Below are 27388 nucleotides of genomic sequence, written 5' to 3' on the forward strand. Positions count from 1 at the left end.
AGTAACTATATATTTATAATTTAAATGAAGGAAATTAAACATTTGTAAAAAGGCGTTAATCAAACTCGTTTTAACCCGAAATGTGGTCCGAACCCCGTATAAACCCGACCCGTATAAACCCATATTTCATAAACCCGAAATGGGCTCGACCCGTATTTTACCCGAACCCGTAACCGGCCCGATCGACCTATTTGACAGGTCTAATATCTATTGATTAAATTTTTCACACAATATTTCATGAATTTATAGAGTTTCAATTTATATAATAACTAAGTTTTGTAGAATAAAAAGGCAATAAGAGTTAACCAAACAAGCTCAATTTTACCTGATTTTGGTCCTTCTGCTAACACAAGGTCCGGTATTTCACCAAGTCACTAATTTGTCCAACCAAAGCCTAATCTGAGTACTTTAGGAAGTTTAGAACAACTTTATGTAGGATCTTTATGGTCCCTTCCAAACGGTCTAAGAACTAGCTTAAGGAAGACTTTTACTGCGCAGAAAAGAAGCCTATTCAGCCATCATGTGAAGTCGTTGTCATGCTTCCTCTATTGGCCAAACAACTCAAGGATACTTGTTGCAAGCCTTTCTAATTTAGTTAGAGTCAAGAACACAAGGTCCAAGCCTCTTAAGCAAGCCTGGAGCGAGCAAATAAAGGACGGATGCTTTATTACTTCATAATTTATTTCTCTATTGTTTTATGCCAGTTTATGTATATTTTAGTAGCTGTTGGTTTTGTACTCATTGTAAGACAATCTGCGGCCCTTGCTTCTCTTATTTTGGACGTTCAAAATGTATTCATTTGGCCTATATAAGCCAAGGCAACCAATGTAACAAGACATATTGAGTTTAATACAAAGAGTGAAGCCTAGTTTCTCTTGGCTGTGTGCTTGAGAAGCCATTCCTTGCTTAGTGTGACGATCCGCACACTTCGAACCCTTATATTTATTCATGCTTATGTATTTTCATTTTCATTGTATATTTTTAGTAAATACTTTCCTAGTTTAGCATAGTTAAAATAGCTTTTCTTTCCATAAATAGGTATATCGCTATTCTACACTAGTTTTTTAATTTCAATCTCTCCTGCTACCAGGATGTAAATATCAAATTTTCCTCTTTAGGGAGTACTAGTGAATGAAAATATACTTCCTACCTTGTGCCTTCGTATTGCTTGTTGTTGCTTTTTTGTGAACGACTCTTTGCCTTCACTTTTCTAACAAGCCGTGTTTGTGGGATCGACACTAGGATCCCGACTCACACACCCGAGACCAATTACGAATGCCTAGTGCTTGGCGCTCTCGTTGCAATCCTGTCGAGTGTTGCCGATACCCGAGCATCGTGCTAGTGAGCGATCCTTCACTAGTACGAAGATCCTTGTCGCTTGCATCTTGCCTTGAGTCGGGCAAGGGTGCGCGCCACGATCCGGCAAAAGTACCGGACCGTGACATTTGGTATCAGAGCCCGGTCTTCGGACGGGTTTCTGCAAGCCACATTTGTTCATCGAGATCGAGAAAATGGGCGAAAGTATAGAGGACCGAGTGGACGCCTTAGAGGAAGCGCTCGATAAGAAACTCCCTTTTCTCGAGACTATCGTTATGCGAATGGGGGAGAGCGTCGAGGAGTTGCAAAAGACCGTTAGTGGCTACGAGTCGGCCATGACCAAGATGGGTGTCCGGATCCAAGTGATCAGTGATGTAATCCCCAACGATCGGGCGGAAGAGATCGCTCACCTCCATCGAAAGATCGAAGAGCTAGAGAACACTTGCGCTACACTCTAGAAAGCGGTAGCCAACGATGGGAAATCTTTAGGGGGCCGAAAAGTGAAGGCGCCCCAACCTCGTACCTACGATGGGGCGAGAGATTCAAAAGCGGTTGACAATTTCGTCTTCGATATGGAGCAATACTTCCGAGTAAGTGACTCGACGAAGAAGGGAAAGTCGACACGGCAAGTATGTACTTGGTGGACTGTAATACTACGATTTTATGTGTCTTGGGGTACTCTATCGAGTAGGGCTTACTCTGTCGAGTAAGTATGTTTTTATACCAAACAGTAGTATGCCTGATGGGTACTCGATCGAGTATGTGTGGCACTTGATCGAGTAAGGGGCACTCGATCGAGTATGTTACTTACTCGATCGAGTAAGTTGGTCTTACGGGTTATTTTAGCCGGGTTTTGTTAATAACGCGTGATTAGTATTTAAGGGCTCCGCCACCCTTCTTAATCAGTTTAAAGCTTTCTAAAAACCTTTTAAAGAGAAGAAGAAGTTACGTAGCTTTCATTCATCGCATTATTAGCAAATTCCGGAGCTAGAGGTGTCGGTTTACTTTGTTCTTTATACCGTTGTGATCCTTACGTCGTGGGTAAGTTCTACATATCATTTTTATGGCATTTGGTTAATGTTGGTTAAACCCTAATTTGGAGATTTGGGGGTTTTATGATCATGTGGTTAAGGTAGTAATTATATGTATGTATGTATAGGAGGAGGCTTTGTTGAGGAGAGATTCTGAGTAGCTGCTTAGATCGTCTGATTCTGTGATTGCTTTCCAGGTAGGGTTTCTCTAATCAGTATTAGTTACATGATATGTGTGGTGGTTGTGTTGTGATCGTTGATTAATTATATTGCTGGTGTTTGTGACGGTTGTTAGTTATATTGTTAATTGTTGTTGTATATCTGTCTGTGATATTCGGAGCGCGTCCCTGGCTGAGTGGATTCACTTGCGAGAGTGGCTTCACACCCTTGGTTCGCCTCTTGTGGAACCTGCCACAGGAGGGATGTGCACATTAAGGAAACTTGGGTTATTCGCTCAGTGGTTGATGAGCGGGTATTTGGTGGGTACGACTGCGGTCCCCCACTGGCGGTGTGGAGTACCTGTTGCGATGGATACTCTGACATGACTACACACTTTAGTGTATAGTCAGTTGTGCGAAGATTGATTATGGAGACTGGGGTTTGATGTGATGATTGAGCTGTTTGGCATCTGTTTTATTGTGGTTTATATTGCGTAGTTAGTACTGACCCCGTTGTTTGTTTTGAAAAACTGTGGTGATCCATTCGGGGATGGTGAGCAGTTATTGAGCAGGTTTGATATGATGCATATGGGATAGCTGGGATGAGTCATCACTTGGCAGGTAGAAAAGTCTTCCGCCGTGTTAGACGATGTCCTTTAGTTGTGTCGGTTTTGTTAGTAGACAGTTTTGGAATTGTGTATTCCCGTTAACAGTTTTGGGTTTAAACATGTAATCACTTAAACTGTATTTTACTTTTAAATTATGTTTCTTCATTGTCTTATGATTATCATTGCCTCGGGTAACCGAGATGGTGACGTTCCTATACCTGAGTGGTCCTGGTAAGGCACTTGGAGTATGGGGGTGTCACAAAGTGGTATCAGAGCGACAATCCTGAAACCTGTAACCAATGAACCTAATGAACATAGGGAGTCAAATTAAAATGAACCCGGGGTAGAAATTGTAGGAGCTAATGCAAAGGCTTGTGAGACGTCCTAAAGTCGCGAACTCGCCCTACGATTTCGAACCGGTCACATGGGATTCGTGTCAGGATCGTATGTGTTATCTTCTTGTTTGAGTATTTATATAGTAACATGTGGTGTGGAACGGTGGATGTGTGAATGTGGAGGATATGAGGTATGGAATAAATGTTGATAGATATGTGACTTGTATGTTGGATGAATGAGGCATGTTGTTTGTTTTATAATGTGGCATATTAGTGATATGGAACAAAGTTATTATGTTGAGTATATAAAGAGATGCGTTTATACATATGAATTATTGTTGTCGTTATTTTGATAGTATAAAGGTTGTATGTATAGTTGGGAAAGAAAGATAAGCATGCTGGTAGTTATACGAGTCTGCATGACTCGATCGAGTGGGGGGCACTCGATTGAGTAGGTGAGAGGCTTGATCGAGTAGGTAGTTTTGTGTTTTCTGGGCAGAAGCGTGTTTTTGGGTGCTCGATCGAGTAGGTAGGGGTACTCGATCGAGTGGGGTCAACTCGATCGAGTGGCTAGTCAGCTCGATCGAGTGTGTTTTTGAGTAGTGTTCTAATCAGGTTCTGAGTCGAGGTACTCGATCGAGCAGGTTGGGCACTCGATCGAGTGACCTCAACTCGATCGAGTGGGTGTTAGGGCTCGATCGAGTGGGTTTTATACAGGTCGTATGCATGTTTTGGGTTATGGTATGAGTGTTTATGTCTACCTTTTCTTATATAGTTACAAGATGTCGCCGAAAAGAACCGCCTTGTATGCTAAAGCTGAGAGTATGACGGTTGATGACGTAGTGAAGATGTTGGAGCACCAAGATGCTCTTACGGAAGCTTTGAAAAGAGTGGGGAAGGATAAGGAGGTTGATCACTCCAAGATCAGCATCCATATATCTAGGTTGAGTCCTAAAGAGTATAAGGGAACTGGGGCGCCAATTCTTCTGGATAATTGGCACAGAGAGATGGAGAATATTCTGGAGTTAGTTTATTGCCTAGAGGAGTTGAAAGTGGAATAAGTTGCGTTCTACTTGAGGGAAGAAGCTGGTGAGTGGTGGGATAAAGTTAAGGTGGGAGCTAGGGAGATGTATTTGAAGCAGGGGCTACCTGCAATACCTTAGGATGAGTTCAGAAAAGCTACGAGACGTGAGTTTGTGCCGGAACATGTGAGGAGTAAGCTGAGGGAAGAGTTTGACGAGTTTAAGATGACATCCGATATGACGGTGGCTGAGTACTACCGTAAGTTTAATGATAAGTCCCGATATGCTGAGGATATGGGGCTGAGTGAGGAGAACTTAGCCTTGAAGTTTGAGAAGGGGTTGACCCCCAAGATCATGGAGAAGCTACCAGTGGGAGTCCTTACAGATGTGAAGGAAGTCTATGAGCGAGCTGGAAGGGCTGAGAGGTTGGTTGAGCTGACCAGGGAGAGGGGGTGCTGAGAAGAGGAAGGCTGAGAGCGAGGGCGGTGGTCAGTCCAACTATAAGAAGGGTAACCATACTCAGGCAAGAGCATATTCATCTGGCTCGGGGTTTAGTGATGGGGCTTCATATGGGCGTGGCTGTGGGGGTAGTAGCAGTAGTTGGGGTATGACCTGCTATAACTATGGCGGTGTGGGCCACAAGAGACATGAGTGCATCAGGGCGGTGAGTGGGGGTTTCCAGAGACCGTCACAGGGGAGCTTTTCACAGGGTCCTGCACAGAGTTATGCTAGTAACAGGCTGGCTGGGTCATGGAACAACATGGGAGGCCAGAACAACAACGGTGGGGGTAACCGCAATGGCGGTAATTCTTATTAGAGACCAGCTACGAACACCAACAACAATTAGGGGTCGGGTGCTAAACCGACTACCTCAACTAGTACTGTCCAGGGAGGTGGGCAGAATACTAGTGGCAAGCTGTTTATGATGGAGAAGAAAGCAGCTGAGGACGATGCTCATGTTATCACTTGTACATTTCTTGTAAATGGTGTTTATGCCTTTGTTTTGTTTGATTCGGGAGCGTCACAGTCGTTTGTATCATCGAGTCATGTTAAAAGGTTGGGTTTGAGTGAGTTTGAGTCTGTAAGAGATGAAGGTTTTATACCTTCGGGTGAGTCTGTATCCTGTGGGAGGTTGTATAGAGGTGTATCCATGATAGTTGGGCAAGTTGATCTACCTGTAGACTTGCTAGAGTTTTCTTCAGATGGTTTCGAGATGATAGTCGGGATGGATTGGTTGGGAAAGTACAAGGCTAAGATAGATTGTCATCAAAAGAAAGTTTCTATGAGAGGTCCTAAGGGGATTAGTGTATCTTATCGTGGGTTTGTTGTCAAACCCAAAGTTAAGTTGATTGCAGCAGTGACCTTGAAGTCTTACCCGAGGAAGAGGTGCCCGTTGATATTGTGCCATGTGAGGGATTATAGAGCGGAGGATCCGACAGTTGAGCAGATACCAGTGGTGGGAGAGTTTTCAGATGTCTTTCCAGAGGAGATTCCGGGGTTGCCACCAAAGAGGGAGATAGATTTCAGTGTTGAGCTGAAACCGGGGACGGGGTCAATCTCTAAGGCACCATACCTTGTGGGTCCTAAGGAGTTGGAGGAGCTAAGGAAGCAGCTGGATGATCTGATTGAGAGGGGATACATTAGACCTAGTGTATCACCGTGGGAAGCACCAGTTCTGTTTGTGAAAAAGAAAGATGGGAGCTTGAGGTTGTGCATAGACTACAGGGAGCTGAACAGAGTAACGGTGAAGAAGAAGTATCCTTTGCCAAGGATAGATGATTTGTTTGATCTGTTGAGTGGTGCTGCGGTCTTTTCTAAGATTGATTTGAGGCCGGGTTACCATTAGGTGAAGATTAGAGAGGAGGACATACCAAAGACAACTTTCACGTCGAGGTATGGCCATTATGAGTATGTGATGATGCCGTTTGGGTTATCTAATGCACCTGCTGTGTTTATGGATTTGATGAACCGGGTCTTTTGTCAGTTTTTAGATAAGTTTGTGGTGGTTTTCATAGATGATATCTTAGTCTTTTATAAGACTAAGGAGGAGCATGAGGAGCATCTGAGGGTTGTGTTGCAGACCTTGAGGGAACATCAGCTGTATGCAAAGTTGTCCAAGTGTGAGTTCTGGTTAGAGAAAGTTGCTTTTCTGGGGTATATGATTTCAAAGAAAGGGGTAGTTGTGGATCCTGCGAAGATTGAAGCAGTTACGAAGTGGGAAGCACCAAAGAATGTGGCTGAGATCAGGAGTTTCTTGGGTTTAGCAGGATATTATCAACAGTTCGTGAAAGATTTGTCCAAGATTTCTAGACCTATGACAGCTTTGATGAGGAAAGAGAACAGGTTTTGCTGGGATGAAACTTGTGAGACGGCGTTCCAAACATTAAAGGAGCGTTTGACCACAACTCCAATCTTAGCATTGCCTGAAGGGAGTGAGAACTTTGAGGTGTATACGGATGCTTCAAAGAATGGGTTGGGATGTGTATTGATGCAGAATGGGAAAGTGATTGCCTATGCTTCTAGGCAATTGAAGCCTTATGAGGAGAACTACCCTACTCATGATCTAGAGTTGGGTGCAGTTATGTTTGCTCTTAAAATTTGGAGACATTACCTATATGGGGCGACCTTTAAGGTATTTTCAGATCACAAGAGTCTCAAGTATATCTTCACTCAAAAGGAGTTGAACATGAGACAGAGGAGGTGGATGGAGTTGATTGGTGACTATGACATGGATATTATATACCATGAAGGGAAAGCCAGTGTGGTTGCAGATGCTTTGAACAGGAAGAGTGTGCATTCTTTGTGCACAGCTATATCTTTGATGAGATTGAGAGATGAGGTGGGGAAGTTCGGGATACATATGATCCATAAAGGGGATGCTATGGGAGATTTGACAGTACAACCAGACCTTTATGATGATATTCGCAGTAAACAGGCGTTGGACTCCAAGATTGTGGAGTGGAGAGCTGGAGTAGAGAAAAGGAAAGTGTCTAGATTCTCTATTCATACAGATGGTAGTGTGAGATTTGATGGGAGGTGGTGTGTTCCTAATGATGAGGAGCTAAAAAAGATGATCATGACAGAGGCTCATTGCACACCATACTCGGTACATCCAGGCGGTGACAAGCTATACAAAGATTTGAAAAAGACTTTCTAGTGTCCTGGGATGAAGAAAGAAATAGCTGAGTTCGTGGCTCGTTGTTTGACATGTCAGAGAGTGAACGGGAAGCAGCGTCGACCACAAGGTAAGATTCAGTCTCTTGAGGTACATGAGTGGAAGTGGGAGTTCATTTCTATGGATTTTATCGTGGGTTTACCGAAGAGTCAACATGGTAACAACATGATCTGGGTTATAGTGAATCGACTGACCAAGTCAGCTTATTTTGTGCCAATGAAAGATACATGGACTAAGACACAGTTAGCTATGGCTTATCGGAAGAATGTGGTTAGACTACATGGGGTGCCTAAGGATATAGTGTCTGATAGAGATTCGAGGTTCATCTCACGGTTTTGGAAAGAGTTGCAGGAATCTTTGGGAACTACCTTGAAGATGAGTACATCATTTCATCCTGCGACAGATAGCCAGACGGAGAGGACCATCAAGACTCTAGAGGATATGTTGCGAGCTTGTGTTATGGATTTTGGTGGTAGCTGGGAACAAAGGTTATATTTGATTGAGTTTTCTTAAAATAACAGCTATCACACCAGTATTGGCATGGCGGCATTTGAGGCTTTATATGGGAGGAGGTGCAATAGTCCGATTTGTTGGGACGATAGTGCTGAGGCAGTGGTTTTAGGACCAGAGATGGTACATGAGATGGTGGAGCAGATTAAGCTGATCAGACAGAGGATGAGAGCGGCCCAGGATCGACAAAAGAGTTATGCAGATCTACATCACCAGAATATAGAGTTTCAGGTTGGAGACAAGGTTCTTTTGAAAGTGTCTCCTATACGTGGGATCATGAGATTTGGTAAGAAAGGGAAGCTGAGCCAGAAGTTCATAGGACCGCATGAGATCTTAGACCGTGTTGGTGAGGTTGCTTATCGGTTGGCTTTACCATCTGCTTTGGATAAGGTACATAATGTGTTTCATGTATCTCAGCTGTGGAAGTATGTTAGTGATCCGTTACATGTGTTAGAGGTAGAGAACATAGAGCTGGATGAGTCCTTGTCTTATCTTCAAGTACCTAAACAGATTCTTGATCGAAAGGTTAGGAAAAATAGACATGATGAGACAATGTTGCTTAAGGTTCTTTGGTCTAATCATGAGGTTGAGGAGGCTACATGGGAGGCGGAAGAGGCTATGAGGGAGCGGTACCCGTCCCTTTTTGATCAAGTATGTATGGTTACGGGGACGTAACCTTGTTTCTTTTAGGGGGGTAGGAGATGGTCGCGAAGAGTTTTTACATGTTTTATGTTGGTTTTGATATAGTTAATAGTTGTTTGAGTCGGGTTGAGTTTGGTTTGGGAAGTATGTCTTGCAGTTTTATATCGAGTTTTGGTTTATGTTTTTGTGTCGGGAGGATGTTAGTGTGTTTCTTTTTGGTTGTGGTTTGAACTTCGGGGACGAAGTACTTTATAAGGAGGGAAGACTGTAATACTACGGTTTTATGTGTCTTGGGGTACTCTATCGAGTGGGGCTTACTCTGTCGAGTAAGTATGTTTTTATACGAAACAGTAGTATGCCTGATGGGTACTCGATCGAGTATGTGTGGCACTCGATCGAGTAAGGGGCACTCGATCGAGTATGTTACTTACTCGATCGAGTAAGTTGGTCTTACGGGTTATTTTAGGCGGGTTTTGTTAATAACGCATGATTAGTATCTAAGGGTTCCGTCACCCTTCTTAATCAGTTTTAAGCTTTCTAAAAACCTTTTAAAGAGAAGAAGAAGTTACGTAGCTTTCATTCATCGCATTATTAACAAATCCCGGAGTTAGAGGTGTCGGTTTCCTTTGTTCTTTATACCGTTGTGATCCTTGCGTCGTGGGTAAGTTCTACATATCATTTTTATGGCATTTGGTTAATGTTGGTTAAACCCTAATTTGGGGATTTTTATGATCATGTGTGTAGATACCCGTATCCGTCGATATTGGAATTTATAAAGAACCCGACAAACACCCGATGATGATAGGACACATGTATGCTTTAGTTGTCACTGTCATTATTTGGAGCTCGTTTTACGATGTAGAATGGGCGTCGTCGATGAAGTATTTTATTAATTTAAATGATATTTAAATTAATGTTTTTTTAGTGAGTTCATTCTATTAATTTAAATGATATTTAAATTAAAGTTTGTTTTTTTAAAGTAATTTCAATTTAATTTATCTTATTTTGAATTTATTTTTCCAAGTTTATTTTATTGAAAATAAAATAAATAATTGATTTGAAAAATCATTTTATGAGTATTTTTGATTTGAAAAGTCATTTATTTTAATGGATTATTTGATTTGAAAAAATCGATTTGAAAAACGAAGAAAACTCGTTTTGAACACTTGTTTTTGAGCTCGATTTTAGCTCGATTTTTGAGCCCGTTTCTTTTACGAATTGGCACGAATCCCGAGTATGCTAACCCACCTAAGCCAATGCCCATCCACCCTTGTTCGAAACCCCCATACCACAGCCCAAATCCTCGTCCCAAACCCCTCACAAGCAGCCCGCACCAATGCAGCCCCCCCTGTTTTTGCGAGCCAATTCCCCGAGCCCAAACCCGCTCCAAACACTACCAAAACCCGTACCCATTAACCCTAACCCATACCCTAGTATCCTACCCATATTATCCTACCTTAATCACCAAGAAAACCCCCCTCAAACCCTCACAAAAACCCATGGACAGCAGCCATACGGGATTGAGCCCGACTGCCTTCTCCTCTCTTTTAACCTATTTTAAACCCTTATAAATACCACCCCTTCACCATACATTCATTCCTCTAAGTTCTCCATACATCCAACCATCACATAGAAGCTTTAAACCTCAGAAACAAACCCTAAACATCCTCCGAAAACCCTAAACAAAACCGACACACAAACTGAAACTGTTTGTGTGTCTCCTTCGAAAACCCTTTCGTTCCTCCATCAAATCACCATAAAAATTCGAGTTTCTTGTTCCTAATTAACCATATAACATCCATCTACACATTAGATAAAGAATTACGAGCCAAATTGCCCTTGAGAGTACACGAAATTCCTCGAAAAAAGCAGTGAAATAACACTCTGTTTTTCGCGGTTTCTTCTTGTCTGTCCAGTTCTGTTTGTACTCGTTTTTCGTGCCCAATAACCCAAAACGAGCAGGGGTTGCTTTAAGATTCCTGTTCTCCTCTCTTTCTAGTTTCCAAAACATCTTTCGGATTGAATTTTCGTCGTGAAACGAGGGAGATATCACTGTTTTAAAATCGCTGTCCAGAAACTTTCCAAAACGCGCGTGTGCTTTGTTCTTCGTCGACGACGGCCTCTCGAGATAAAATCTACCTTCGATTACGACCCAAGACGGTGTCAACGATACATGTAGGTTGAGGGTGCATCAAATCCCCTTCTCTTTCCTTTTTTATTTCGTTTTTTTATGCTTTTTTTATAGCTTGTTTTTTTGTTTGTTTTTTTCGTTTGTTTATCGTTTGCTTTAATTTAACTATGAAACTAGTTAGTCCGAGTATGAGTTAAAGTACCACTATGAACACCCGCGTTGACTTGAGATGGGAAAAGAAACCGCTCCTTCTGTCGGTCGTACACCCCCGTCTCATTTACATATCCTCGTGTTCAAAGTAGGGCATAAATAAAGCAATTATCTAACTTTGTTCTTCGTTTTCGACCCCCTTTTGTTTCGGCCAAATCGATGGACCCTAGGACCCGTTGCATGTTAGTTTAACCTCTGATTGTTAACCTACGACATATTTAGATAACATTAATTTAATTTAATAACCTAATTAGACACGATAGGTGGCTTCGACGTAAGTTATAAAATCAATCGACGATTCTGTAATTAATTGAATGCATCTCTCTCTTTCACTTAATTTCTCGCTAGTATAAGAGTGCGTGATTAGCACCTTCTTATTGACACTCGATGAGTTAAATTAATTAGCGAATTTGATCTAATTAGACCCTTTGGGCCGTGTAGAATGCACCCTCATGCGACAATCAATCAACATCGTTTTTAACTCGTTTTCTAACTTGTTTTCGATCCCTTTTCGCAATCATTCGATCTAACCAATGAATCTAACTTAGGAACTAGGTTGGCTTTGTCTTAGCCGTTGGTTGGGCCGTGGTTGAGCCGTGTGTTTGGCCTTTCCTTTTTTCGTTTGTTTTCGCATCGTTCGTTCTTTATTTTGTTTTGTCACTTGTAATTAATTTATGTTTCTTTGAGTCACGTTTTGTAATTTGTTTGTAATTAGTTCTCCTTTTTGAGTCAAAACCTTTTCTGAAAACCTTAGTTTTGTTTGGTTAGACGGTTGTTCCCAATGCTTGTAGGAGCGTAGTAAACCGCGTGTTGTCTAAAGCAACATGGCCCGGTTTATGCTAATGCATGCTTTGGTGCGTAGCCCTATGTCTAATTCGATGAGATTAAGTGAGAGCACGCAACACGAGGAGTGACCCAAGGCCGCGTGTCATGTAGGCCGTGGGTCACCTCCCCTTTGTGCACGGTTTTCTAGGCCAAACGGCCGTGTGTATTGTCGCGTATTGTTTTGTATGTAGCAATTGTATTTAGATCGAGTTGTATCTTTAATTTATTGTTGTGTCGGCATGAAATGCCTGGTTTGTAATAGGTAGATCCCAACGGCTCCCCCATTCCCCCTTAAGCCTTGTTTGCTTTGTTTGTATGTTGTTTAGATCAATCAACCCACATGCTAAATTACAACTTTGACAAAGTTAGTTTAGTTGCATCTAAAACGACATAGAAATTGTTGTCACATGATAGGGTTAAAACAACGTTTGCATTACATACATCGCAGTAGCTATGACCTTGTTTGAAATCCGACACTTGACTTAGTAGAGGCCGTTATCGACGGGCGGGGTTGGGTGTCCTTATGGGCTTCCCAACACGTACCCTCACCCCTTACTCAAGATCTATGGTTTGTGGATCCGTCTAAATACCATTGGATTACGAGAGTCATTCAAATCGAGTGATATAGGGTACAAGTCTTTATCTTTAATCACTCGTAGTCGATTGGCTTTATGCTTTTCGATGAAAGGTGTAAAGTTGACTTGAATGGTTCCAAGTTCCCAAAAAACTTGGTGGCGACTCTAATTTGTCTTAATTCGATTCGAAAGAACCTCGAGTCGATTATGCCTGGTGTGGATCCCGCGGACGCAGTTCCCGAGGGCGATGTCCTGATTTGGCGACTCACTGGGAAAAGAGGACTAGTTACACTTTGTGTTTCTAGGGTCTTTTCCTCCGAGGTGAAACTTGAAAAGAAAGTGTTGGAAAGTAAAACATTACTCATAGTGCTACGATTCATGCATAAACCCTTAAGGACTTGCCCTGGCCGTCCCAGCGTTTCTTCGTGATGCGTGGGGGGCGACGTCCCACTATGCCAGGAAGCTGCACATTGCTCGCTTCCACTTCGCCTCGCGTGGTTCTTGAGGGTGGGGACGATCTTCTAGGTACTTTACCTTAAGACACCTTGCTCTATAAGACCGCAAAAGGATGGAGGGCATAGACCTTCTTGTAGAAGACTTGCCGAGACTTAGAGATGTCTAGGAGCATACATCCTTATAGCATGAGAATGACAATGTGCAATATGTTTTCCCGAGTCTTTATTTTCGAAAATTCCCATGTCCTTTTCAAAACCAAACTTTTGAACAACTTATTTTCGAAATAGCATGGTTTTAAAAACGCGGAATGCTGCCCAAATAGGACTAGAATTTTCGGCCCAAAATGAGCTTTTATAGCCGGCATGCTGCCCATTTCAAATCTCATTTTCAAATCAATCCTTCATTTTTCAAAATCAATCCAAAATGTTTCTCGAACCTCAACCAAGCATGAAATGCGTCGAGTCGTGTCCGAGTCATGGCCGTGTTAGGCCGGGTGTGTTTTGTTCTAAGAGTCTAGAACACGACTTTGTTGGGTCACCCAAGCTCACCTCTTGGGCCTTGAGTCATGTTGGTCGACCTTTTGGTCTAGGATAGTCCACAAAAACGCCCAAGCTAGGCCATTTAGGGCGTTTCACCCGAACCTATGGGCTATGTTAGTCCAATCACGGGTTTAGTCACACCGAGTCCAGTTTAGAATCGTGCTATGACAGTTTGAGTCATGTCGTTTTGCCGAGTCTAAAATGAACCAAGGTCTAAATCCAATCGTGAGTCGAACCTTTGGTTAGTCAGTCTCAAGTCGAGTCTTTGTTTGAGTCAAGTTGGGGTCGTGTCCTTAAGTGTGCAGGGGCTCTTACTTTAAATATTGACTCAGTACGGGGTTTTCTTGTAGAAAGGCCGCCAAAAACCCGACGTCAAGCAATGGAAGATGCTATCAACAAGCTCACCGAGGCCGTGAACCTCATGATGACCCGAATGGATGCAATCGAATCTAAGCTGAGTGAAGATTCCCCTCCATCTACCCCACCTCTGATTGATCTGGAGAAACGGTTCAAGTTCATCGAAGACCGTTTGAAACTCTCCCAGGGGAAGAACATCCACTATGAAAATGCTAGGGCCTATGCCCCAGTTCAGGATAAGTTGCCCACAAACATGGTACTCACTGACATCCCAAAGTTCAAGGGCACCGAAGATCCGGTCCACCATGTTAAGGCCTATAAGGGGTACTTAGCATGAAGGGAGTATTTGACATGCTCTCGGAAATTTTCGCTCAATCTCTCGGATGAACACCCGAAGGCGTGGTTCTACAACTGGACCTTAAGAACTTCCCTACTTTTGAAGATATTACGGTGGAGTTTTGTAAGCACTATCTTTGACAATGTTGAGATTCAAACCAACATAAGGACTTTGGAAGTAATGACACGGAAGGAAAAAGAGGGCTTTCTTGAATTCCTCGCAAGATGGCGCGCGAAAGCGTGAAACTAGCTAAGAAGCCTGATGAAGTTGAAATGGTAGATAAGTTCGTAAAGAATCTACGACCTGTTTACCGTAATGCTCTGAAGTACCAGAATTTTGGCTCTTTTAAAGAATTGATAAGAATCGGGATAAAGGTAGAAGATGATGTCCTAAGGGCAGAGGCTGAAAAGCCGAAAGGGTACCAAGGGGCCTCATCGTCTAAGGCCAAGGCCCCAACAACGACCCATATTGATGAAGCCATCAATCTCTTAGAAGGGCAATCGAAGAAACCGCAGCGCCAAGCTCCGAGGGCATTCACCGATATCGGATGCACTTATACATACGCTCTCCAAAGGCTCATAGCCCAAGGAAAGCTGAAGCCTATTGGTCCAACTCCGGACCCTCCCGCTGATCAACAAGGTAAATGGTATAAACCAAATGCCTACTGTGCCTTTCATCAAGGGAAGGGCCATGATACTGAAAGGTGCTATCGACTGAAGCACGAAATCCAAGACATGATTGAGAACGGAACACTCCCGATCCCAACTGTTAAACCCAATAACATCACGAATCCATTTGGCGATCACACTAACTTTGTTTCTGTCGAAGACAGTGTCGACTATTCCCATCTTATCCGCCCATGTCACTGGAAAGGGGTGTTTATCGGGAAGATATTGGTGGATTGCTTTGAATTCTTGCCAAACCCGAAGAATGAAATTCAAGTCGGGAGTCTTGCTCTAGAATGTACTCCTCTCGTTAACGAAGTTAATAAAAGATAATTCGATTCACCAACTTTCATCACTGGCGTAGATCCTCAGAGGACTACCTCAGGATGGAGGCAGACCATCAAAGGGATCAAGGATCAGAGCCGAGCATCTAAGTTGACAGCTCAACAAGGGAAAGCTCATGACCAGATTTGAAAATTATGAGTCGGGATCTGTTTTCTTATCTTAGTCGAGTCGAGTCTAGGATTTTCTTTTCTTGAATTCGAGTCGTTTTTTCCGCGATGACCTAGGGTATGTCCTAGGAGTCGTTCCTTCGAGTCTGTTAAGCATGTGTCATTCCAATAAAAGTTGCAGTTTTATTTCCAAATATGTCTTGTTTCCAATCCTCAATCATTCCGAAACACGATAAAATGCACAACACACTCAAAGGCATCTCTGGGGTAGAAATACATCCCGTTTCAAAATGTAAGGTACACTAGGATCTCGTGTTTGATTCCTTTACCTATTCCATGTCTGGCGGTAGAAAACCTCCATCAAAACCAATGTTTCTGACAAGCTTTTAGATGATTCTATGACAAACCCGGACTAGCTCCTTGTTTCCCCTATCGATGATGGAAGGCAAGCCTTTTCCCCAACAAAATCATCCCATCTCGAAGAGAGAAGATATCAACCCGTTTTAACAAGGAATTGTTAGTTCCTACCCAAATTACTTGGCGAAGCCCAGTTTTCAAGGTGTATCCATTCATGACTAAGAGAATGAATAGAAGATCATTTTCAAAGAGAGAAAAAGATGAAAAAGAATGAAAAATGAGAAAAAGAGAAAAATTGGAAAAATGAAAAAAAGAAAAAAATGAAAAATGAAAAAAAAGATGAAAGAAAAAGAAAAAAAGAAAAAAAAGATGTTGAAGTTATGGCGGAATGCTTTTTGGTTAAATCTCGAAGTTACGGAAGCCAGAATTCAAGTCAAGTACCCATAGTTGAAGTTCAATGGGCGAAGCCCAAAAGCGTAAGTAGTGACCTCTTTACCCTCTAAGTCCTTCCTGAGACAGTTACAAGGGTATAGTCGGGAATTTTGAGAATCATTCCGCTTGTGTTGTTATACCTAGCCTTTAGGGTCCAGATATGGAGATTTGAACCCACATTGTTTTCCAACCCATTTGCTCTCGGGTTTCATCAAACCTGAGACACCCATTCCAACCACATCAGTAGCCATAGCCCTTGGCCTTAGCACCACAAAACGAACCTTCAGAATGATGGTTTACCTTGCGAACCTATTTTTACCAAGCTCCACATCCCAAAGAACCACAGCCTTTTGTACCAACCCTAGACACGGGATTTAACAGTACTTTACAGGCTAGAATGGGATATGACATGATACCTTAGGTGAAACCTTCGAGTGTGTACACACAATTAAAATGCCAAGTTTATGCACCTTGATCGAACTACGTCGGATTTGATTTCGCTCCACGCGAATACGTAGGCAGTCCTTCAGAATAAGGGATTCAATCCACTCATCAACCAAGTTGTCGTCTTGTCGGTTTCTTACGGGTCTTAACCAAGTCCAAATGAAGCCACCTTTGTTTGAGTTGATCTTAGTACTCGATGTAAGCTAGGATAAGGATATAGGTTCGGATGAATAGTATCATGTCTCAGAATGAGCTTTATCTAACAGTTTAGGCAAAGATGATGAGTCACATAGATGTGGGTTTGTGTTGGGAACAGAAAATATGAAAAACCCGCTGAAAAGAAAGAAGGCGTGGAAGAAAAATAGTAAAAGCCCGCTGAAAAGAAAGAAGGCGGTGGCAAGAAATGATGAAAACTCGCTGAAAAGAAAGGAGGCGAGGAGAAGAGTGACAGAATGTTCCCAACAAGAGTCATGTGTGATGTCTAAGTGTTCTCATAAAATCAGTCCGTGTTTAGTGTCTGGGCGAAGCCAACGTTGTTGCTCCGTGAGTTTAATCCACCTTGTCAATGCCAAGTGATCTTGATTCCCATGTGCCCTTGGGAGCACGCCCATGCCATACGATATCTCCGTCCCAAGTTCGACGACCTTGTGATTCCCATTTGCCATCTTTTGGCGCTGGAACGGCCAATTTACATTTCTACCCCTAACAAGTCAATATTTGAATTAAAACCCGTGCACACTTACGGTTTTATTTTCCTTTTTTGTTTTACGGTAGCGGGCTACGCCCACGTTATTTACCGGTCATGCAAGGTGTCTGAGTCGTATTTCATGCTCACCCATCAAGGTTCGATTACATAAAATTTCAAAATGCCAAAATTTCAAAATTTCAAAAACTTTTTGCGAATTGTGGATGGATCATCCAAGTAGTAGAATCTTTCTGGGTCGATGGCCCAATCATTCAAAATTTCAAATTCAATTTTTTGGGTCGATGGCCCAACATTCCAAGTGATGTCAATTTCAAACTTCGGGTCGATGGCCCAATCATTCAAAATTTCAAATTCAATTTTTTGGGTCGATGGCCCAACATTCCAAGTGATGTCAATTTCAAACTTCGGGTCGATGGCCCGATTATTCAAAATTTTCAAATTCAAAATTCGGGTCGATGACCCAGTATTTCAAATGATCCAATTTCAAGATCGATGATCCAAATGTGCTTATGTGATGATTATTGCTTGTACATTTTTTTGTGTGTTTTAAATATAGCAGGATATGCTTCAACTGGGGGCTCTAAAGTCTTCGACTTTAGAGCCATTGCAAACTGGGGGCTCTGAAGCCGTTGGCTTCAGAGACCATTGTCAAGATGAAAAGGATGACATCCACTCAAAATTCAATTCAATACAAGAGTATGAAATGGAAGAATTCCGTAGCTGAAAGCAAATGATGAAAGCGGCGGCAACCTCCTTGGAAAGTCCCGTCCCAGTCGGACAAGCGCCAGCAGATGATAAATTTTGGGCCAATGTCAGCATATGATGAGTTTTGGACAAACGCCAGCAGATGATAAACTTTGGGCAAGTGTCAGCAGTGGCCGAACTACGACGCGGGTTTGATTCCGTCAGAAACGGATACGTAGGCGCCTAAGGATAAGGCTCAACCCACCATTTATGCAATTTATGGGTCGATGACCAACGATGATATTTCGACGCAACAGAAGCAAGAGGCAATCATCAACGAGGTTTCAGGTATGATCTCTTCTTATGGCTGGCGAGCTTATATACGCAAGTCTAATGGACTATAAACGACCCGAAGAAGCCTCAGGTCGAGAGGGACCTGGGGTGTACTTTGACTTTCGCCTTGTCCAAGCCTCAGTCAAAGTGGGGGCTCTGTAGATACCCGTATCCGTCGATATTGGAATTTATAAAGAACCCGACAAACACCCGATGATGATAGGACACATGTATGCTTTAGTTGTCACTGTCATTATTTGGAGCTCGTTTTACGATGTAGAATGGGCGTCGTCGATGAAGTATTTTATTAATTTAAATGATATTTAAATTAATGTTTTTTTAGTGAGTTCATTCTATTAATTTAAATGATATTTAAATTAAAGTTTGTTTTTTTAAAGTAATTTCAATTTAATTTATCTTATTTTGAATTTATTTTTCCAAGTTTATTTTATTGAAAATAAAATAAATAATTGATTTGAAAAATCATTTTATGAGTATTTTTGATTTGAAAAGTCATTTATTTTAATGGATTATTTGATTTGAAAAAATCGATTTGAAAAACGAAGAAAACTCGTTTTGAACACTTGTTTTTGAGCTCGATTTTAGCTCGATTTTTGAGCCCGTTTCTTTTACGAATTGGCACGAATCCCGAGTATGCTAACCCACCTAAGCCAATGCCCATCCACCCTTGTTCGAAACCCCCATACCACAGCCCAAATCCTCGTCCCAAACCCCTCACAAGCAGCCCGCACCAATGCAGCCCCCCCTGTTTTTGCGAGCCAATTCCCGAGCCCAAACCCGCTCCAAACACTACCAAAACCCGTACCCATTAACCCTAACCCATACCCTAGTATCCTACCCATATTATCCTACCTTAATCACCAAGAAAACCCCCCTCAAACCCTCACAAAAACCCATGGACAGCAGCCATACGGGATTGAGCCCGACTGCCTTCTCCTCTCTTTTAACCTATTTTAAACCCTTATAAATACCACCCCTTCACCATACATTCATTCCTCTAAGTTCTCCATACATCCATCCATCACATAGAAGCTTTAAACCTCAGAAACAAACCCTAAACATCCTCCGAAAACCCTAAACAAAACCGACACACAAACTGAAACTGTTTGTGTGTCTCCTTCGAAAACCCTTTCGTTCCTCCATCAAATCACCATAAAAATTCGAGTTTCTTGTTCCTAATTAACCATATAACATCCATATACACATTAGATAAAGAATTACGAGCCAAATTGCCCTTGAGAGTACACGAAATTCCTCGAAAAACAGAGTGAAATAACACTCTGTTTTCGCGGTTTCTTCTTGTCTGTCCAGTTCTGTTTGTGCTCGTTTTTCGTGCCCAATAACCCAAAACGAGCAGGGGTTGCTTTAATATTCCTGTTCTCCTCTCTTTCTAGTTTCCAAAACATCTTTCGGATTGAATTTTCGTCGTGAAACGAGGGAGATATCACTGTTTTAAAATCGCTGTCCAGAAACTTTCCAAAACGCGCGTGTGCTTTGTTCTTCGTCGACGACGGCCTCTCGAGATAAAATCTACCTTCGATTACGACCCAAGACGGTGTCAACGATACATGTAGGTTGAGGGTGCATCAAATCCCCTTCTCTTTCCTTTTTTATTTCGTTTTTTTATGCTTTTTTTATAGCTTGTTTTTTTGTTTGTTTTTTTCGTTTGTTTATCGTTTGCTTTAATTTAACTATGAAACTAGTTAGTCCGAGTATGAGTTAAAGTAGCACTATGAACACCCGCGTTGACTTGAGATGGGAAAAGAAACCGCTCCTTCTGTCGGTCGTACACCCCCGTCTCATTTACATATCCTCGTGTTCAAAGTAGGGCATAAATAAAGCAATTATCTAACTTTGTTCTTCGTTTTCGACCCCCTTTTGTTTCGGCCAAATCGATGGACCCTAGGACCCGTTGCATGTTAGTTTAACCTCTGATTGTTAACCTACGACATATTTAGATAACATTAATTTAATTTAATAACCTAATTAGACACGATAGGTGGCTTCGACGTAAGTTATAAAATCAATCGACGATTCTGTAATTAATTGAATGCATCTCTCTCTTTCACTTAATTTCTCGCTAGTATAAGAGTGCGTGATTAGCACCTTCTTATTGACACTCGATGAGTTAAATTAATTAGCGAATTTGACCTAATTAGACCCTTTGGGCCGTGTAGAATGCACCCTCATGCGACAATCAATCAACATCGTTTTTAACTCGTTTTCTAACTTGTTTTCGATCCCTTTTCGCAATCATTCGATCTAACCAATGAATCTAACTTAGGAACTAGGTTGGCTTTGTCTTAGCCGTTGGTTGGGCCGTGGTTGAGCCGTGTGTTTGGCCTTTCCTTTTTTCGTTTGTTTTCGCATCGTTCGTTCTTTATTTTGTTTTGTCACTTGTAATTAATTTATGTTTCTTTGAGTCACGTTTTGTAATTTGTTTGTAATTAGTTCTCCTTTTTGAGTCAAAACCTTTTATGAAAACCTTAGTTTTGTTTGGTTAGACGGTTGTTCCCAATGCTTGTAGGAGCGTAGTAAACCGCGTGTTGTCTAAAGCAACATGGCCCGGTTTATGCTAATGCATGCTTTGGTGCGTAGCCCTATGTCTAATTCGATGAGATTAAGTGAGAGCACGCAACACGAGGAGTGACCCAAGGCCGCGTGTCATGTAGGCCGTGGGTCACCTCCCCTTTGTGCACGGTTTTCTAGGCCAAACGGCCGTGTGTATTGTCGCGTATTGTTTTGTATGTAGCAATTGTATTTAGATCGAGTTGTATCTTTAATTTATTGTTGTGTCGGCATGAAATGCCTGGTTTGTAATAGGTAGATCCCAACGGCTCCCCCATTCCCCCTTAAGCCTTGTTTGCTTTGTTTGTATGTTGTTTAGATCAATCAACCCACATGCTAAATTACAACTTTGACAAAGTTAGTTTAGTTGCATCTAAAACGACATAGAAATTGTTGTCACATGATAGGGTTAAAACAACGTTTGCATTACATACATCGCAGTAGCTATGACCTTGTTTGAAATCCGACACTTGACTTAGTAGAGGCCGTTATCGACGGGCGGGGTTGGGTGTCCTTATGGGCTTCCCAACACGTACCCTCACCCCTTACTCAAGATCTATGGTTTGTGGATCCGTCTAAATACCATTGGATTACGAGAGTCATTCAAATCGAGTGATATAGGGTACAAGTCTTTATCTTTAATCACTCGTAGTCGATTGGCTTTATGCTTTTCGATGAAAGGTGTAAAGTTGACTTGAATGGTTCCAAGTTCCCAAAAAACTTGGTGGCGACTCTAATTTGTCTTAATTCGATTCGAAAGAACCTCGAGTCGATTATGCCTGGTGTGGATCCCGCGGACGCAGTTCCCGAGGGCCTTGTCCACAATGTGGTTAAGGTAGTAATTATATGTATGTATGTATAGGAGGAGGTTTTTTTGAGGAGAGATTCTGAGTAGCTGCTTAGATCGTCTGATTCTGTGATTGCTTTCCAGGTAGGGTTTCCCTACTCAGTATTAGTTACATGATATGTATGGTGGTTGTGTTGTGATCGTTAATTAATTATATTGCTGGTGTTTGTGACGGTTGTTGGTTATATTGTTGATTGTTGTTGTATATCTGCCTGTGATATTCGGGGCGCGTCCCTGGCTGAGTGGAGTCACTTGCGGGAGTGGCTTCATGCCTTTGATTCACCTCCTGTGGAACCCGCCATAGGAGGGATGTGCACATTAAGGAAATTTGGGTTATTCACTCAGTGGTTGATGAGCGGGGATTTGGTGAGTACGGCTGCAGTCCCCCACTGGCGGTGTGGAGTACCTGTTGCGATGGGTACTCTGGCAGGACTACACACTTTAGTGTGTAGTCAGTTGTGTGAAGATTGATTATGGAGATTGGGGTTTGACGTGATGATTGAGCTGTTTGGCATCTGTTTTATTGTGGTTTATATTGTGTAGTTAGTAATGACCCCGTTGTTTGTTTTGAAAAACTGTGGTGATCCATTTGGGGATGGTGAGCAGTTATTGAGCAGGTTTGATATGATGCATATGGGCTAGCTGGGATGAGTCATCACTTGGCAGTTAGAAGAATCTTCCACTGTGTCAGGCGATGTTCTTTAGTTGTGTCGGTTTTGTTAGTAGACAGTTTTGGAATTGTGTATTCCCGTTAACAGTTTTGGGTTTGAACATGTAATCACTTAAACCGTATTTTACTATTAAATTATGTTTCTTCAATTTCTTATGATTATCATTGCCTCGGGTAACCGAGATGGTGATGTTCCTATACCTAAGTGGTCCTGGTAAGACACTTGGAGTATGGGGGTGTCACATGGATGATGCCAAGATGTGGTGGCGGGCTAGGTACAAAGAAATCGAAGCGGGCACGATCACGCTAACATCGTGGGCCGACTTCAAGAGGATTCTGAAGGATCACTTCTACCTCGAGAACATTGAGTTTGTCGCTCGGAGGAAGCTGAAGGAAGTAAAGCACACCAAATCAATCCAGGATTATATAAGGGAATTCTCAGCTTGCATGCTTGAGATCATAGAAATGACCGAGACAGACAAGACATTCGAGTTCGTCAACGGATTGAAGAGGTGGGCTCAACAAGTCAACAGGAGGTAATGAGACAGATTCCGAAGACTTTGTCTTCAGCCATATCGGCCGCGGAGCGTCTTCTCGATTTCCACGGGGAGCGAGAGGTACCTCAAGATGTGGCACCAACGGAGAATACTGGTGCTCCTCAAATTGGGTTCAACGGAAGGAAGCCACAGGCTAGTTCGATTTCGGTTGGGAACAGTCGGTTTCGCTCACAGAGGAGCCAAGCTCAAGCGGCGAGCAGTTCGAACTCGCCCACAAGCTCATCTTCAATGGTGGGGAACTCGACTGCACCCACAACGAAGAGACCGTTCGTGTTTTTTGTGTGCAAAGGTCCTCGCAAGATGGTCGAATGTCCCAACAAGGCCGAGTTCAACGCGATGATTCAGAAGATGCCAAAGGGGGCTCAAGAATGTCTTGATGGGGCGTTGGCCGACTATCACCAAGAGTATAACAAAGACTCGAGTGATGGTTAAGACCAACCACGGATGGGCTCACTCCAAAGGATTAGCGCGATGGGGAAGTACGAAGATTCCTACGCCAAGAAATCCAAAGGGCTCATGTACGTGGACTTGATGGTGAATGGGAAGCAAGCACGAGCCTTGGTCGACTCGGTCGCCTCCCACAACTTTGTTACGAAAGAGGAAGCTGATCGGTTGGGGCTAGTTCTGCGGGATTCTAACAGCTGCCTGAAGCCGGGCAAAGGGAAATTAAGACGCGTCCAAGGAGTGGCTAAGAAGGTCGCGGTCCAAGTGGGTGAGTGGGTAGGGGAGCTCGACTTCACCCCCATTCCGCTGGATGACTTCAAGTTAGTACTCGAGATGCAGTTCTTTCAGAAAGCATTGGTAGTATTGAAACCGAGTGACGGATCGATGCTACTAATGGGGTCTATCGTAGTGAAGACGGTAGACGGTGACGAAGACAAGGGGGCAGGGTCAGCATCGAATATTGGCTATGAGGGTGATACCGACGCCGAAACGTGGGATGCAACCTTGGAAAATGCCTAAAGGTTCGGTGGAACCGAGGGCGAACAAGACCCAGGCTAACTACGCTGCTAAGTGGCCTAGGAGACAAAAGGAGAGTCTACCACCTCACCTAGGATTAGACAACGAGGGTCGAAATACCCAAAGAAGAAGGCCTTGTGACATTAGGGGCCGCGTCGATGTGCTGAATCGACGTCATGGTTTGAGGGTCAGCCGACCCGGGGGAGAAGGCCTCGTACCATCAGGGGGCCACGCCGAATTGTTGATTCGGCGTTCTGGAAACGTCCCGCATTCTGTAATGCAGGTGCTGAAGTGACGAGAGACAAGATGAAGGTCCGTTGGAGCCAGTACTTGAAGAAATCTCGAGAGAGGTCTTTTCAAGCAGCGGCAAAGTGGAATTTCCCGAGTGACAAGGAGCACGTGGTGGACTTGGAGAACATGATATTCGGCAGCTTCTATGTCAAGGAACTCCAGCCTATCCTTGAAGGGACGAAGATGCCTGTCATTGTTCAGGACGAAGCGCACATTCAAGCCGAGTTGTACAAGACAAGCCCCAACACTGCAGGGACAGTCAGAGCTCACCGAGGATGTGTCACCAAAGCACCATTCAAGATTTTTGTGTTGTCGAGGGCGGCAACAGATTAGGTGGGGGAGAGTGTGATGATCCGCACACTTCGAACCCTTAGATTTATTCATGCTTATGTATTTTCATTTTCCTTGTATATTTTTAGTAAATACTTTCCTAGTTTAGCATAGTTAGAATAGCTTTTCCTTCCATAAATAGGTATATCGCTATTCTACACTAGTTTTTAAATTTCAATGTCTCCTGCTACCAGGATGTAAATATCAAATTTTCCTCTTTAGGGAGTACTAGTGAATGAAAATCTAGTTCCTACCTTGTGCCTTCGTATTGCTTGTTGTTGCTTTTTTTATGAACGACTCTTTGCCTTCACTTTTCTAACAAGCCGTGTTTGTGGGATCGACACTAGGATCCCGACTCACACACCCAAGACCAATTACGAATGCCTAGTGCTTGACAAACACTAGTGCTTGACGCTCTCGTTGCAATCCTGTCGAGTGTTGCCGAGACCCGAGCATCGTGCTAGTGAGCGATCCTTCACTAGTACGAAGATTCTTGTCGCTTGCATCTTGCCTTGAGCCGGGCAAGGGTGCGCGCCACGATCCGGTAAAAGTACCGGACCGTGACATTTGGTATCAGAGCCATCAATGCGTTCGTAGGGCCAAATCCAGTTGGATTTGGTCAAGGTAGTGGTATAGGCAGAGGGAGGACACCAGGAGGAAGGCCATCACCATCACCACCACCCGGAGGAGAGAGCAACTCATACACAAATGACACCACAGCAGAGAAGTTCAATAGAGAGCATGACAAAGATGTAAAGGTAGAGATTTCTGAATTTCATGGTAGCTTAAACCCTGAGAACTTGTTAGATTGGTTTAGATCTATTAAGAGAGTCTTTGAGTATAAAAGCTACACTAATAGAAAGGCTTTTCAGATTGCAATCATAAAATTAAAAAGTTATGCTTCTCTTTGGTATGAAAACATGAAAAATCAGAGGATTAGAGATGGTAAGGAGCCTATAAGGTCTTGGATTAAATTTAGAGCTCATCATCTTCGGGCTGGGCCCGCCTAGCCCAGCCCGTCCGGCCCGCTACTTTAGCGGGCTTGGTCACGATATTCTTTTTAAAAATATGGTTAGTGGACAAGGAATACTCGGCCCGCTAAGTTATTGGACGGGTATGGCCTAAATAAAAATTTTCGTGGACAACCCGGTAGACCCGCTAAAGCTTATAATTTAATTTGTACTTCTATAAAATCAATTTCCAAACTAATTAATTAACTAAGTTCCATATAAGAATTCAATACCCAATTAAATTAATTAAGAAAAAAAAATACTTGAGTCCCAAATCACCCAAGCGGCCAAACTTATTGCATGTTATACTTGTTGTACCCTTAATTTGTGCAACTTGTTATGCCTCCCGACAACTAGCGTCAATATCAAGACGTATTTCTTGTCGCGCAAAAATGTACTTTAGTACTCACTGCTCGGTTTTTGGTAGGCATAAACATCATTTTTAACTCAGTGTCATCTATGTTTCAAAGCCCAGTGGCCCATGGGCAGGCCCGCCAACTTTAATCGGACGGGTATGAACAATTTCAATAAGCCCGCTATAACGGATACGAACACAAAAAATAGGCCCGCCAGACACTTTTTATAGGGGTTGGCCCGACTCGCATCCGACCCAAGCCCGCAAATGATCAGCTCTAAATTTAAACTGAGTAAGAAATTAAGGGAAAGATTGTGTCTAAGGATTACTCGCAAGACATGTTTATTAAGTTTACCCAACTTACACATGACTAACAACTAGTGAAGTCCTATCTTAGAGACTCTGAGCAACTTACCTTGCAATGTGAGATCATAGAGAAACTGGAACAAAATATTGTTAGGTTCTTAGAGGGATTGGATCCTAAGATATCTAGTAGAGTCAAGATGCAACAAGTTTGGTCCTTTGATGAAACTGTTAACTTGGCTGTGAGAGTTTAGAAAATGGGAAAGGGGAAGGCTTCTGTGCCTAAGCCTCTAACTAAAATACCATTCTTTAAACCTCTCATTGGAGTTAAGATATGAGAGCCTACCACCACGGCCAAACCACCTGTTGTTGACAAGGGGAAATCAATTTATTTTAGCCAAAGGAAGACCATTCCCCTTACAAAATGTTTCCAATGCCAAGCCTATGGTCACTTTGCTAAGGAGTGTCCATCCAAGAGGGCATTGAGCACTCACGAAGTAGTCCAATGGGGAGATGATGAGATCATTGTTTGTGATAATGAGGAGGAGCCTGAGCCAGAGGAGACAGAAATGGTGGTTATGCCTGATTCAGGCTTGAACTTGGTCACTTGGAGGGTTATGCATACCCAACCTCAACCTTTAGATATGGACCAAAGGCAACAAATCTTTAGGTCCAGGTGCATTATCAAGGGAAGGGTTTGCAATCTTATTATTGATGTAGGTAGTTGTACTAATGTTGCTTCTAAGACCTTGATTGAGAAGCTAGCTTTAACTACACAAGATCATCCGATTCCCTTACAAACTAAGGTGGCTAAACAAAGGAGCAGAGGTGAAGGTGGATACGTAATGTGTTGTGGTTTTTTTAATTGGAAAGAACTACATACACTAATGAGGATTTGTGTGATATGTTGCCAATGGATGCTTGCCATCTTCTCTTGGGGAGACAATAGCATTTTGATAAGCATTATGTGCATTAATAGAGGGATAACACTTAAGGAATTACCACCCACGGTCTTTCTTGAGCCAATTGCTCAAATGGGTGTTTCGGTTTTAAGAAAATTCAGTTTAAGTGAGAGTTTGTCATGTTAGACACATTAAAGTTTACGGTTATTAAGTTCTGCAGAAATAAGGTTTTCGGTTTACGGTTTCACTCTGTGTAATTTTGGTTGATCTCAC

This window comes from Silene latifolia, chromosome X, assembly GCF_048544455.1.
Source record: "Silene latifolia isolate original U9 population chromosome X, ASM4854445v1, whole genome shotgun sequence".
Taxonomy (NCBI): Eukaryota; Viridiplantae; Streptophyta; class Magnoliopsida; order Caryophyllales; family Caryophyllaceae; genus Silene; species Silene latifolia.